Genomic DNA, 16295 nt, shown 5'->3' with positions numbered 1-16295 from the left:
TTTCTCCAAGACATAGTGTTCCTTCCACCTTAGCAGACCCAGGACTTAGAATCAAGAGAACTGCATTCAGATCCTGAGTCTGCCACTATTCTGCTATGGTCACTTGGGCAAGTCATTCACTGTCCATCGCTGGCCTCAGAAGATTGGTCTGTAAAGATGAGAATAATGTCTGCCCTGCCATCTTGCTGGGCTGTTGATGCAGCCAGCCGTAAGACAATTGTGATCCATAAAAATTGAAAGTTTCCACATTTCCACCCCAACTTTTTCATCAAGAGAGATTTTTTTCCTGGTAGAGCAAAAAATGTTTTGAAGCAGCAAGGCATCTGAAACGCTGGCGTCTAGTTCCTCCCCTATTACTGTTTCACTGAGTGGCCCTGGGCTGGGTCTTCCCCCCTTGGGGCCTCACTTGTCCCAAGGATATATTAATGAGGGTGGCAAAGAGAAACTGGACCATTCTAGGAACCTAAGAGACATTGAACCACAGAAAGGACAGAGCCATTTCCACAGTAGATTCAAAGATGCCTTTCACAGAACCATCTCCCAGAGACCTGGGCCCAGATCTCTCAAGCTCCAGCAATCAGGACATGGTTCTGCTTTGAGTTTGGCAATCAGGAAGCTCTGACCCTGTTCTCCAAATCTCTCTCTCTCTTTCTCTCTCTCTCTTTCCCTCTCTCTCTCTTACTAATCTTCAGAAAGCAGTTTTTCTCAACCTTATCACTCAGAATCGGCCAGGCGGTCCAGTCTCTTGACTCACAAACCTGTGAAGGGAGAGTATTTCCCGGCAGCCTATTTGCATTAGCTCTTTCTGGAAGGTTGTCATTAGCTTCTAATTGCCAAGACTTCTTCCTGGCTGTTTCTTATTAAACAGATATTATTTGTTTAACACCCAGATCCCAGGATCTGGGTCCTGGGAACCTTGGAGGTATTTCTAATACTCTGCTCTTCTCCTTTTCATTCTCTCCATCTCACTCCCCTTTTCTCTTTTTCTTGGATCCTCTCTTCTGTCTCTTGTAAAAACTGTCCTTGGCACCCTTAAAGAAAGAAAGCCCAGCTGGCCCAGGGTTAGCAGTGGAGAGACTCACCTTGGGCACCTCTCACTGGTCACTGCTACCTCCACTCTCTCTGGACTCCATACACACACTGGCAGGGCCAATTTAATGCTTTTGCCTGTGGGAGGACTTAGGACGTTTCCTTTCATTCCCTGCCCTCAGTGCGGAATAGATAGCTAAGTCTTTCTTACAGATGCTGGGATAACGGCAGGGAAATGATGTGAAACTACATCATCTAGCTCATAGAAGACGCCATCCCTGAGGCCCACGCCAGTCCCGTCCCAGCTCCTGGCCTGCCTTCACAATGCAGGCACCACCCAGAAACCCTTGTCTAGCCCAGGGCTCCAACAGAGCTAGAGAGGTTAGGTCCTGCCAAAGGCCACCTCTCACAGTACGGGTTTCTGTATCAGGACCTGCCGTTTCCCCCAGGTCAATGACCCCAGAAATGTCCTCTGTGTAGGAGAGAGCACACCCACACATGAAGTGCCTGAATGCAACACAATAACCCACCATTCATACCCACAGAGTACGCATTCAGCAGATGGAGGAGCTGTCCTTACATTTCTTTCCTTTCTCTCTCTCCTTCTCCTTTCTCTACACTGCCACCTCTCTCCCCAATGTTCACTTTGTTTCTCACCTCCCACCCACAAGTGCAGGATCACTTCTGCTTCTGCCTTCTGATGGCCTTCCCCATGCTGGGGTGGCAAAGCCTTCCCTAATGTCTTCTCCTGCCCTCAATACATGGCCCAGGTCAGATGGTTGATTTGCACCCCTTTCTCCAGGGTCACATCTCTGACCTGTTCAGCTGATATTCCCAGTCATTCACTCAACAAGCATGGGCTGAGCCTCTCTTGGGCCAAACCCAAGCGAAGTGCTGGGGACTCTGAGAGAAAGCGGTCACAGTTCCTGCCTTACGATGATCCACAGTTATTGAGAAGACAGACACACAAACAGGCAATAAAAATGCAGTATCGCCAGTGTCAAGTGAAGTAAGCACAGGGAAACCAACCCCAAACGGGGATTGGGGAGAAGGACCAAAGAACACTTCCAGGAGGAAGTGAAGTCTGATTGAGGTCTGAAGGAGGAATAAGAGTTAAGCAGGAAGAAACGAAGGGAGAGAGCATTCCAGGCAGAAGGACCTGCACAGTCAGAAGTTAGAGATGGAACATCAGGGCTGGTCCGTGCCTGGGGTTGCTTTCTGTGCCACAATGTGGACATGTGCCTGTGTGCCCTGCATCTCCATGCATGACCATAAACTGTGCATCCCAGCACAGAATATTTGAAGAACTGTTCCTTTGTGTGTGTGTGTGTGTGAGATTGGCCCTGAGCTAACATCTGTTGCCAGTCTTCCTGGGTTTTTTTCTCCCCAAAGCCCCAGTACATAGTTGTATATCCTAGTTGTAGGTCCTTCTAGTTCTTCTACATGGGATGCCACCACAGCATGGCTTGATGAATGGCACGTTGGTCCGCGCCCAGGATCTGAACCAGTGAACCCTGAGCCACCCAAGTGGAGTGTGCAAACTTAACCACTCAGCCATGGGGCCGGCCCCTGGAGGACTATTCTGCTGGAGCTATTGGACACACTATGCCCAGATGGCTATGTTACAACATAAAATCTCCACGTTTTTATTGTTGGGTAATGGGCTCCTCTGACATCCTTGAGCTTCCCCTCACTCTTGAATTCCTCCATCAATCCCCATCAGAGCTAGGGTCACCAATAGCGGAGGTGAAGTGGTGAGGTGTGGATGCCCTTTTCAAACAGCACTCGATAATAATAATCATTTTTTTTTTAAGTTGAAAGTTTAATGGTTTAATTTTATGCCTTGTAAAAATGTTTTTGTGTCAGATCCACCCCATTAACGCAGTCAGAATAAAATGTTCCTGGTGTCCAAATGGATGCATCAAAGCAGCCAGGTCAAAATGTCATGTATCCATGTGCGTGTGTGTGTGTGTGTGTGTGTGTGTGTGTGTGTGTCTGCGCCGCTGAGCAAGTGAGTATATGAGCTACATGCTCCCTTTTATGAATATTTGGGCCAGCCCAGGTCCCTGTAGGCCCGGGGACCTTGTTCAGTACACACAGTATGTGTCCATGTGGGGAAAGCCACCCATCAGCATTGCCTATAGAAATAGCCTGTCAGGGTATTTCCACCTGTGACCTTGACTTCACACTTGGCCAGGGTGAGGAAGTGAGACTGATCCATGGGGAGAAGAGCTGCTATTTGTGCCTCCCTCCTCACTCTGTTTCATCACTACCATCAGTCAAACTACCCTTCCTAACAAAGACCCTCCAGCAGGAAGTCATAAAATGCTTCATAAAAAAGAAGGGAGCCTGGGGCCAGGCCCACCCAGGCCACAAATTCCATTAGGGAGAAATGGAATTGAGGACTCAAGTTTTCAGAGTGGAGAGAGGCCAGGAACCCAGCCTCCTCGAGTGCCTGGGCAGTCTGGAGAAGCTGGGGCTGGGAGGGTGGAATAGGACTGGATAGGGAGAGCACAGACAGACCCAGAGTGCGAGTGAGCTGATGGAGGGGGCTCTGTCCTGGGCTGTGGGCAGGCTTCAGGGTGCATGGACTGGGCCAAATCTAAAGATGAGACAGGCTCTAATGCCATCTGCCATCCCTGTTGCACCCTTGCTCTGTATGGGACTCGCAGTTCTCCTGCCTGAATGATGGCAGTAATCTCTCTCCTGGTCTCCCTGGGGCTCTTCCTCCCTCCCCAGTCCACGACCCGCACAGCATCCAGAGTGAGCCTTCCAAAACACAGGCCCAATCTCATCATCCCCAGCCTAAAACCCTCAGCTGGTTCCCCAGTGTCTATAGGAGCTGTGGGCTGGGATTGTCACCAGGATCTGGTGAGAAAAGAGGTTCCAAAGGCAAATAAGTTAGGAGAATGCCTCACTCAACAAAGTAGAAGAGGTGTCTTTATTGCAGGACAGAGTGGCATCTGTACTATGCTAACGTATACCTCCTCTACCCCACCTTTCTCATAGGACGTAGAGTTCAGCAGAATCTTCTTTGGGAAACACTGACTCCACGTGCCATATGTTCCTCTCTGGGACCTGGCACCTGCATGCACCTCCAGCCCTCTTGTCTTCACTCATGCTGTCCCCTCAACAGAAATGCCTTCCTCAGCCCTCCCCATTGCCTGCCTAATTTCTACTTACCTTTTAAGACGTTTGAACTATACCTCCTCCAGGGAGCCTACCCTGGCTTCCCCCACCCACTGCTCATCCCTCACTCTCTGGGCTGCCAATCTCTGACTTGTCAGTTATCATGTATGAAACCATTTCCGGGGGTCGGCCCGGTGATGCAGCAGTTAAGTTCGCATGTTCTGCTTCTCGGCGGCCCAGGGTTTGCTGGTTCGAATCCCGGGTGCGGACATGGCACTGCTTGGCAAAAGCCATGCTGTGGTAGGCGTCCCACGTATAAAGTAGAGGAAGATGGGCATGGATGTTAGCTCAGGACCAGTCTTCCTTAGCAAAAAGAGGAGGATAGGCAGTAGTTAGCTCAGGGCTAATCTGCCTCAAAAAAAAAAAAAAAAAAAAAAGAGTAAAACCATTTCCGTATTTGCCTCCTGCATGGGATTTTGAGCTCCTTGTAGGCAGGGTCTGGGCCTTATTCAACTCTGGGCCCAGGGGCCAGCACAGGGCCTGCCAGTCCTCAGTGAATGTTGGATGGAGAGATGGGACAGAAAGAGCAGCAGAGAAACAAGCAGAAAGAGTTTAAGAAAGAGAAGGATAGAAAGAAAGATGGAATGAGAGAATAAAAGCAAGTATATGGAGACCTTTGTCAGGAAGCCCTCAGAATGCCCCAGGTTCTATGTGTCAAGCTAATGGACTAGAAATTGAAAAGCTGTACATTATATAAGATACTCTATGCAGCTTCAGTAGGAATGGCTGATTGCTCTCGTCTTAGTGGCCTCCAGTGGGGCTGTAGCCCACACACAACAGTGAGGCCAGTGCATTGGGACAGTCCAACCTACTAATTCAGCAGTGCTCACTAATTTGATAAAAAAACAATATCTGCTAAAAAGCTCAGGTGGGCCATCCCCCAGGTCAGGTTGGCTCCTTTTGGCCCTGAGGCAGCACGTGTCAGTGTCAGGTTCTACTCCACTGGGACCCTGCCCACAAGTGCTGCACTGCCTCCATGAGGGTGAACTGGGGGGGAAAGGCCTGAGGGCTCCTCTACCTCCACAGGAGGGTGCTGGGGTGTTCTGGCCCCTGGTCTGCCTCCTCAGATGACGCACCTCTCCTCTCCCTGGGTCTGTTTCCCTCTCCTTCCCTCTGATGCTCAGAGTTAGGAAGTAGGGGAAAAAAAGAAGCTACAGAGAAAGACCAAGGTTAGGGTTTGGATGGCCTTCCTTGACCCATTTTCTTACAGAAAGCCTCACTGACATTTAAGTAAGAACCCCAAGAAGCTGAGAGAGCAAGCCATGCAGATATCTGGAGAGACAGGCAAGAGTATACCTGACACGATCAACGGACAGCAAGGGGGCCAATGTGGCCAATGCAGATGGAATGAGGGGGACGTGGTAGGAGATGTGGTCAGACAGGTGACAAGGGGAGATGTTGGGCAGGGCCTTGTAGACTGTCACATGGACTCGAGCAAAATCAGAAACCATTGGGGAGTTTTGAGCAGAGGGTCTTTCTGGTCTGTATGTTGGGAGTGGATTGTGAGAGGCAAGAGTGGAAGCAGGGAAGAGTTGAGAGGCTTCTGCAGTCATCCAGGTGAGAGATGATGTTAGCAAGGACTAGCGTGAGAGCAGCGGAAGTGGTAGGGAGTGGGAAGGTTCTTGACGAATTTTGAAAAGGGAACCAACAGAACTTGGATCAGATTTGGGGTATGCAAGAAAGACAGGAGTCAAGGATGAGTCCAAGGCTTTTGGCCTGAGCAACTGGAAAGACAGAGTTGCCATTTACTGCTAGCTGCTGCTGATAATCAAACCCAACCTGCAGGGCAAGGTGAAAGCAGACCAAGTGCCTGCAAAGCCCATTTAAGCCCCCTCAGTGCAGGCCTCCAGTGCAGGTCCTACTTGACTTGCTGAAGCCCCATGTGTTTTGCTGAAAGGAACCTTGGAAGCTGGGAGAGTCAGTGGGGCCAGAGACAACATTTAGGGACCTGGTTCTTCCCTTGGGCCCTGGACTTCTCTGGGACTCAAGAGCATGAGACACTATGAGGTGCCCCAGCGCCTTTCTCTGCTCACAGCTTCCTTTTGACAGCTCAATCCACTCCATCACTGCCAAGGCTTTCAAAGACCTGTTGCAACTGAGAAAGCTGTGGTTGCCAGGTTTCCTGGATGGAGCCTGGGGCGGGTAGTTAGGAGTAGGGATGGGTTAGGATGGGACTGAGGCTTGTGGGGCTGGAGAAAGTTGGGAATGCTCAGCTTTTTGGCTGGGGACGAAAGATTAGGCCATTTACCAAAGAACCAATAGCCATTGGTAGAACAGGCAACCAGCCCAGAAAGAAACTAGAATTTGAGGTGGCCTTGGTATTTTCTTTGGAGCCCATGACTGCTGGCCACTGGCTATCAGCCCTGGGTGGGGTGGGAGGGGGGCTTCGACCCCGAGTTGTAAATGACTCTGTATCGAGAAGTTACACTTGTCTCTGATCCCAAGGATCACTGGTCAGGCCTGGAGGAACATCTGTTGCCTTTACTTGACTCAGATCTTACTATTTCTTAACAAAGATGACCAAGACTTTAGTTCCCACTCTTGGTCTAAGGACCAGGTTCATGAGTTTTGTCTCCAGCAAGCAGATATGCTGCACAGAACCATCCCTACTCTCTCATCCACTCCCCTGGGCACTGGTAAGCTGGCTGGCCCCTTTGGAGAAGCTGTTCTTGTGAGGAAGCAATAAGATACTCAAGGCAAAAGGGACCTTTAGAAAAATTAATCTTCCACAGGAGGACTCACCAGAGAAAGAAGTCTATACCTTTCATGGCTAACCAAGAATTTACCATGGATCTCTCTCTAAAATTAGATTCACTCTTCAGGGCTTGCTTTTCCACTCAAGTCAGTCCTCCTGGGTCCTTCAGCACACCCGCTGCCAAGGTAAGCCCCGTGCCCAGCCCTGCCCTTGCCTCTGACTCTGCTCTGTCCTTTGGGGCCCTTGTGGCATCCCCTCCCTGGTGCTTTCAGGACCTTTCCCTGGAGTGGCCGTGAGTAGCTTCTTTCCTTTAGGGATGGGAGAGAGATGGAGCTCAGTGAGTACTGGGAAAGGCAGTTTCCCATCCCCCATCCTCCCCCCACTCCTGCAGGGCCTTGGGCCTGGAACATTGTGCTGGGCTTATGGCCTTGTGAGGAACAATCTCTCCCTGCTTTGGGCTTTGTGTATACTCCTTTGTTTTGTTTAAGCTTAAGCACACCAATGGCCTTCAGGCACACCCCCAACTTTCTGTATTTCAGACCCCACGGGGGAGTGGTTGGGATCCTTCCACTGCAGCATGAAGTGGGGTGCCTGCAGCCACACAGGGCGTTGACTGTGGAACAGATCTGCCCGCCATGGGGGACCGAGGCACCATAAGGGGCTAGAGCTTGTGCGCTTGGAAAGGCCCACCCTCAGAAGGGGACTTCGCCTCAGGTGTTCACAAACTTTTTGGCCCCATTGTAGCGACAACTCTGTATAGCTTTCCTGGAGGCTGTCCAGGATGAGGGCAGCAGTCCGAGGAAAGGCAAACTGGAGACCATGCCTCTGGCTGTGCCCCACCTCAGAGCTAGGCCTCCTGCCTGGGCAGCGCCTGCCTGCTGCACTCCTTGTTGAGGCTCAGCTCCTGGCAGGATGTTGGACAGCAATAACCTCATCCAGCTGCTCCTGGACACCGTGCTGGGGTTGAGTTCCTTGTACTTTCTGTAAGTTCTTGATCCTATCCTCCCTTATTCCTACATTTGCTCCAGCCAGGGAGCGAAGAATCTGGTATCTGTGTATGTGTGTGTGTGCATCTGTGTATGTGTCTGTGTGACTTTGTGTGTACACACATGAGCTGTGCATATGAGGTGCGTTTGTCTGTGGGTATGTGTGTGTATGCATAGGCCTACCTGCACCCAGGAGAGGGACAGGGGCTTTTCCCCAGAGAACAGGGGCCCAGAAAACCCCAAGTCCATGCCCTGGGACTGGTGGGTACTGTGGAGGACAGAACCTCGTTCAGCTCCCTAGACTGTGTATTTCCACTAGGTGGGCTTGGAGGAAGACCTGGGCAGGGGGTCTTGCTCAGGGTCACATAGTTCAGAAGCAACAGAGCTGAGACAAGGCCCCATGGCTCCTGATTCTTAGAGCAGTATTTTTTTCTACTACCCCAGAGCAGAGAGAAGAATCTTCGTCCTGTCAATCTCATGGAGCATTCATGAGGCCCACGGGAGCTGATGGACAGAGCAATGCTTGGTTGAGTGTAAAGGGCCACGTGGCTGTGAGAGGTGGTTCTTAGATATCGTATTTCCTTGGTGTGTCCAGCAGAGTGCTAATCCCTGGAGGGCGCTCAGTCCTGTCAACTTGGTTGCCGACTTCTAGGGCCCTGCTGAGCAATTCTCTTAGCTCCATGCCCACCCCATCCATCTGCGCTCAGACGCCTAAGCTGAACTGGCTGTGAGAGCCCCTCCTTCAGAGCCCCCGGATTAAGGCTGTGGTGTACACAGTTAGTTTCCTGTGGCCCTTCTTTTCTTCTCCATCCGTCTTCTCACGCTTGATTTCCTGGCTTTACGGACTTTGGTCCCATCGACCTTGGCCAGTTAACCCTAATTGCAGCTTGAAGGATTTGAGTTAGACCAGGGTTTTTCAATCTCAGCACTATTGACATTTAGGGTAGGGAAATTCTTTGTCGTGGAGCCTGTCCTGTGTCCTGAGCAGCAGGATCTGTGTGCTGGTCTCCAGAGGAGGAAATCAGCCCTACTTTTGCCAGACAATTTGAGTCTTTGCGATGTGGGCTCGGCAAGCCGAGAAGTTGAAAGAAAGATTTCTCGGACTCTCAAGGTCTGGTAGTAGTGCTCCTTTATTCAGAGAACAGCATGAGGACAGGACCCATGGGCAGTGAAGAGCTGCAATGGGTTGAGGGCAGGGCTAAATTTATAAGGCATAGGCATATGAGTTATTTCTTTACAAGATAAAGGAAAGATGACGTAAAAAAACCGTTAAAATGGTGTCAGTGCAGGTGGGGTCTGGGTATTGGGTGGTCCTATAACTTTAGTTAAGAATCAGGTCAGATCAGGTCAGGACATCCTATGCTTCCCGGAGGGTGATACAGATCGGTATGTAGGGCAGGACGCCTTGGGCTTCTCTCCCTGGGGCAGCCTTGATACTCATCACTTGTATGTCCTCCCCAAATTCTAGTTCAACTTCCAGGCCTCATGCAAGTCATTTTAGACAGCCCCTTGCTTCCAAGCAAGATGCTGCCAGGTGAGTGGGTGCCTTAGTGATACGCAGAATGAGGAGGTGCTTCCTAACATCCAACCTCAGTCTCTCCAGCTGCTCCCTAGACCTACTTCCTCTCTTTCCTGCATGGACATGGAAACCACTTCTCACCACCCTCTGGGTGAAGAACTGCCTCAGTCCTTTGTTGCTGCTTCTCCGACTGAGCCCCATTTTCAGCCCCCTTGCTCTGCCGAGCTTATCTCCCTGGGTCTAATGCCCGCCACCCCACCCAACCCCAGCCTTTCTTTGGTATCTAGAGTATGACAGACCAAGCTTCAAATCCAGGCTCCCTCATTTGCTAGCTTTGTGACCTCAAGTATGTCCATTTATCTCTCTGGGTTTCAGTTGCTCTCATCTGTAAAATGGGGCTATTAATTGTAAGACTGTTGTGAAAAGTGAACGAGATAATGCATATGAGGTACACAACACAGTGCCTGGCAGGACCAGTGCATACTAAGTGTTAGAGGAGGAAAGGCATGTAAAGTGTGTAAGCAGTGCTAGGCATATAGGAGGCACTAAATACATGTTAGCTACTATTAAGCTGACAGCCGCCTCTGAGGCTTTTGGAAACAAATCAAGTGTACTTTATTGGAGACAGCGCGGAGACTGACCTTGCTCCCCAGACGAATGAAACCATGAGAAAAGGCACTTCTGCCTCATTCACTCCCACGCCTCGTTGCCATCTCACTGACTGATCTTTGCCCACCCACCTAGCACTGAGTCACACAGACCTGATTTGTCCAAATCTAGCTCCACCACTGCCTAGCTAAGTATAATGTTGGCCGAGTTCCTTCACGGCTCTGAGCCTCAGTTTCTGTACCTCTAAAATGGGGGTTAAAATTGTATCCACTTGCAGGGGTTTGTGACTCTCTAATGAGAAAATAGGTGGGCGAGCTGTGTCAACCACACTGGAGAGGGGTTGGTTTTCGTTTCTGTTGTTCCTCCCTTTCCCCGAGCCCTGGGCCCTGTCTCCCTTCTTAGCACCCTGCCCCCTTACCCTTCATCTCACTCTCCCCCTATCTCTTCTGCTTCCCCTCCTCATAAAGCTGTCACAGGCCAGGACACAGCCATTTCCTCTGCCTGCACAAGCAGTGCTTGTTTATGCTGGCGTTTTTCTGTGACCTGGACAACATGTCCCACTCCATGGACGAGCTGGAGCCACTGATTCAACTGTCTCCTCCCAGGGGGGTTTGTTGGAAGGAGGCCAGCTTCAAGCTGGGCCCAGCTCCACTCCCTCCCCTCAGAGGAGAGGAGGCTGGGAGCCTGGGGTCTTTGCCTCCCCGTCAGGAGCCTTGGGCCATAAATTGCTCTCATTTGACAGCAAGGAGTTTGTCCAAGGTCATAGGAGCCAGTGAGAGGCCCTGACAGGAGTCTGCTTGCCTCTCTGGACTAGGAAGCATAGCTGGGATGGAGTTGGGAAATGAGAAGGGGTGTCTACACTCCAACAAGGGAAGCAGGAAGTGCCACTGCGGTCACACGGGCTAGATGTGCCCAAAGTCTAGAAACGGGTTTCCAGCTGCCCAGGCCTCAGCACCTCTCTTCCGCTGAGGAAGCAGCAATGGTTTTATTCTCTTACAGACTCTATGCTGCCCTCTGCCAGGGCCAACTTATTGTTAGGCACAGTTGTCCCAGCACCTAGGGTCCACGAAAATGGTTTTAATTTTAATTTATTTTAACATCAGAAGAAAAAAAATGAATACAATAACAGTGAATATATAATGATTAGTCCAGCCTGGATAATATTTGTCTTCATACCAATGCAGTCATAAAATATACATTTTAAATATTGTTTACAAAGGAAGGGCCCATGAAAGCAAAAGTAGCCGGGGCCCGTGATAGCCTAGATGTGGCCCTGGCCTCTGCTCAATGCCGGGCCCTCCCTGTCAGCTTGAGGCCCCATCCGCCTGCTTTAGAGGCTGTCGCAGATGGCCCAGAGTCCTTTCTGAACACAACCTGGCCTGCCCACCAGCTGGAATCCTGGAGGCAGGGCAGAGCAGGCCAACTCCCAGCAAGCTGTGGGCGTGGGCTGGGGGCAGAAGAAGGCAACCTCCATGACCACTGTGTATTCCTGCAGCCCTGCCCCTCTTCCCTCCCTCCTGGTCTCCTTTCTTCCCAGGCAGCTTTCCTCAAATGCATTTCCTCCTTTGATCAACAGCTCTCACACCTACCACTCCTGGTTCCCTCCCTTCTGCCCCACCATACACACCAACAAGAGGTCGGGGTCTCCTCTCTCTTTGCACTGGGCTGTAGTGGAAAGAAGACAGGCTTGAGAGTCTGGGTGGAAGTCTCAGTTCAGCTGCTTACTTGCTGTGTACCCCAAGGCAAGTCTCCTTGCCTCTAGGACTCTCAGATCTCCTTCTGGAAAAAGGGGATGCTGACACCTCACAGGGGACTTTTGAGGTTGAAAAGACATCCTGTTTGGGAAAATGCATGGCGCAGTTCTGGGTATATGGTAGGTGCTAACTATCCATGTGTTCCCTCCTGGGCAGTGGAAGGGTTTGACGCTGTCCTGTCCTTACCTACCCTTCCCCAGGTTCCTTCGAGTTCCGTGCCCCCTCCCACTCCTGGCCCTGGCCTCATGTGCTGTCATGGCTCTCTGGTCTGACACGCAAATATTTAACTGCATTCAGCACACACTCCCTGAGATCCCTGACACTGGCTCTTCTAGACCAGAGTGTGCTGGACACTGACCCAGGGGCCACAGAGATGACTCTCACCTGGTCCCTTGTCTTTGATGTCACAGCCTAGACGAGGATGCAGGCTTGTACATTTGAGGTTAGTTTTGTGTGGCAAAAGTTCACTCAAAAAGTATTTCAGGAGCTCAGGGGTGGGGTGGTTAGGAAAGGCTGGCTGGGGCTGGGAAGATGTGAATAGCTAGAGAGGATGAAGTTGGGGCAAGCCAAGTGGGGGCGGAGGCTGTAGAGCAAGGGCTTGGAGTGAACAAGCCAACACAATAAACAGTGATGAAACGCTCCCTTTATGTCCATGACTGTACTGGGCACTATGCTAGGTGCACAGGCTTCTCTCAATACCTTAGCAAGGTAGGCATTCCTGTACCCATGTTACAGATGAGAAAACTGAGGCTCAGAGAGTGAAGTAGCTTACTCAAGATCACACTGCTAAGAAGTGGCAGAACCAGGACTTGAACCCACCTGTGTGTGCCTCCAGTTGCCTTTCAGCAAGCCTCCCTGCCTCCTCGAGCTGTGCACTGTGAAGGATTCAGAGAGGAACCCCACAAGGATCCTGACCCCAGGTGCTCCCAGGCTAATGGGGAGACTGGTTACATGGCTGGTACCCAAGGAACAGTAAGAGGGGGCATAAGCAAGATGGAAGCCTTGAAACCGATGAAAGGGCAATGACAACTCAAAGAAGGGAGAGTGCGAACTTTGCTGGAAGTTTCAGGGATGACTTCATGGTGGAGACATATTAGAGTCTATTAGTGTTTCCAGACTGGTGAGGTTTGAGCATGATAGCACTTTGCAGCAATCAACTTATGTTGCTAAGTAATCCATACATCTCTCTGAGTTTCATTTTATATATGGGGAAACCGGGGCACTGAAAGGTTAAATAACTTGCCCACGGCCCTAGAGCTAAGAACTGGCAGAGCTGAGACTTGAACTTGTGTCCTCTGAGTCCAAGACCGTCCTCCGTCCACTCCTGGCAAAGGGAACTAAAGGAGCATTCCTGAGACATGACTGGAGAAGGGAAGTGAAGGGGAGGAGAAACTTGGTGGAAAGGTCAAGGCTGCATTGTGGGGTCCTGAACGCCACAGTTTGGTAGTCAACTGAGGGGAAAGTGGCGGCATTGACGGCTTTTGAGTCAGAAAGGCATAGGATAACATTTGACTTTAGAAAGATTCGCCTGGTACTAGGTATAGGTGGAAAAGGGTGGGAGAAGAGAGAAAGGAAGTGAGGGCTTCTCCCTAATATCGAGGTGGAAAGGAATGCAATATGAACTGGGGTGCTTCAGACATGGGGCCAGGGGCTGGATATGAGAGATGCTGTGGGGGTAGACTAAACAGGATGTGCATAGTTCCTCTTTAGGACCATGTGATCTGGCCCTTACCTACCTCTCTGACTCCATCTCTTCCCACTTCCCCCTTGCTCACTGCACCCCAGCCAAGGTGACCAGCTGCTCACCCTGGAAAATGGCAACTTTGTCCCCACTTCAAGACCATTGTACTTGCTGACTATTTCCTCTGCCCAGCACTCCTCCCCCTAGATCTTTGCGTGACTGATTCCTTCTCCTCCCTCTGGTCTTGGCTTACATGTCACCTCCTCAGAGAGGCGCTCCCTGACCACCCTAATGAAGTAAGCACTCAGTCACTACTACCTCACCCTGCTGTATTGCCTTCATCACCCTTATCATAGCTGAAGTTAGCTTGTGTATGTGTACCTCTCTCCACTCACCCATCTACTAGAATGTGTGCTAAAGGCAGGTGGGAACCTTGTCAGTCTTGTTCACTGCTGTATTCCCTGTATCTTAACAGAGTCTGGTCTGGCACATAGACATTTCACAACTACTCGTTGAATGGCAGAATGGAGGAGTGTTTGAATGGATGGATGGTTGTGGAGGAAGGTGAGAAGGAGGGAGGGGTTATGGCTGATTTGGGGATCTGAGCTGGGCAGCCAGGAAGATAACAGTGCCACCAACAGAGACAGAACAGGCAGTGGGGAGCAGACTGTGTGTGGGAAGATGATGAGTTTAGCTTGGGCCTGTTGAGTTTGATATGCAGGTGGGGCCTCCAGGTAGAAAGGTCCACTCATGCAGTGGGAAATACTGGCCTGAGGTCGAGGAGGTGATGGGGCTCTGGACAGGGACAGGGTGGGGGGTCATCTGCACAGAGGTGTAAACTGAAACAACGGATGTCAGTGAGGTCCCTAACGAGAAAGCTGAAGCAGGGAGGAGAAGGAGAAGGAAGAATTTGGAGGAATGCTTGAGGTCGGGGTGAGGCAGAGGGAAGAGAGAAGTGGGAGGGGCAAGGATAGAAGGCCAGGAGCTATGGCCAAAAAAGTAAGAAGAGATCTTATTGCGTAGAAGAAGGAGGGCTCAAGAAGGAAGATATGGACATGGGGCCACATTCTCAAGGAGGAAGTAGAGTAAAAACCATTTAGTAGTTAGGATGCACAATATCACTGGGATATTTCAAGCCTGGTGAGGAGGTAGGTGTGTCCAGAATGGTGGGAGCTGAGGCTGTGGAGGCCTGGGAGCCACTAGGGTAGGTAGGACCTTGATGCCAAGTAGAAAATAATATGCATACCCCAGCCACCCACCCAAGCCCAAGCCCTCCCCACAGAGCCTGACTGACAGGGAGGAGGAGGGCAGAGGAGACTACCATGTAGTCAAGTCTGCTATGTGCTAGGCACTATGCAGCCACATTCACGACCATTGGCTCATTTAACCTTGACAACAACCTTGCAAGACATAAATGAGGATTATCCTTATCATCTATGAGAAAAAGAAATCAGAAAGGTTAAATGTGTCACTTAAGGTCACACAACCAGGCCACAATGTAGCTAGATTTGAACCTGGATCTGTCTACCATCTACCCTCGGCCACTCTGGCAACAGGGCACTGGAGACTAGAAAATAATAGATGGAAGCTCACAGATAGATTGTCCAATTCCCACATGGGATTCACCCACAGCCTGGTTTCTTTGAGCTATCGGGTCAGTGGAGGCACAAGAGGAAAAAGTATAGGCAACAGGGGTGGGAATTGGAGGGTGAGAGTTCTCTGGCACCAGGGAAAGGAAAAGGTCAACTCAGGGTGGGTCGAGGTATAAGGCTGAGGGCTAGAAATGACCATGGGCAGTGCTTGCCACGTATGTGGGAGTGAGGGGCCTGGGTGGCCTCATCTCTATGAGATCCACTCCCCTGTCTATTGGCCATGATGGTCCATTCATGGATTGCACAGTGGACCAGACAGAGGCACAGGGATGGGAGCCTCTGCTTTATGCACGGGGACACCACTAAGGTCCAGAGAAGCTCCTCTGCTTGGCACTACCTCTCCCAGGATGCCAGATGTAGGGGAACCACACTGGGCAGCTGGTCCAGGGCAGCAGAGTTCAGAGCTGAAAGGTTGGGGGAATATTCTCTGGCCCTTCTAAGAGCCCCCCTCATAACTCTTTATCTGTCTCCTAGTGACTATCAGCTGGGTCGTCATTTTCATACTGCCCATTAACAGTATGCTCAACCCCATACTCTGTACCATGACCCAGCCTCCTTCCATGACCAGCCGCCTGTGCCAGAAGGCCCCTGGCTGCCTTCCTCAAAAACTACTGGTCGGGGGCTGGCCCTGTTGCCAAGTGGTTAAGTTCACATTCTCTGCTTCAGCAGCCGGAGTTTTGCTGGTTCGGATCCTGGGTGCGGACATGGCACCACTCATCAGGCCATGCTGAGGCGGCGTCCCACATAGCAGAGCTAGAAGGACCTACAACTAGAATATACAACTATGTACTGGGGGGTTTGGGGAGAAGAAGGAGAAGAAAAAAAAAGGTTGACAGCAGATGTTAGCTCAGGTGCCAATCTTTAAAAAAAACCAAAAACCTACTGGTCGGAGCTTCACACCGGTGTCCCTCAACACCAGTGCTGCTTGAGCAATCTCCCATCCCACACCCACACGTGGGGCACCTCCATTGTTTTCCCAAAGGCAAGGGGCTGACAGGCCCTCTGCTCCTCCTCCTTTCCTTTCAGGGCTAGCCAAGACCTCCAGGCAGCAGCAGTAAAAAAAGGCCAAAGGCATGTAGAGATGGCAGAACCCAGAAGAGAATGGAAGGAGGTGACAGAGAAGTGGGACTTGACAGGCACCCCAATCTGTTCAGGCTGAGTGAGGGTGGAGACTGGGTTGG

This window comes from Equus przewalskii, chromosome X (genome assembly GCF_037783145.1).
Source record: "Equus przewalskii isolate Varuska chromosome X, EquPr2, whole genome shotgun sequence".
Taxonomy (NCBI): Eukaryota; Metazoa; Chordata; class Mammalia; order Perissodactyla; family Equidae; genus Equus; species Equus przewalskii.
Note: the sequence above shows the minus strand (reverse complement) of the source record.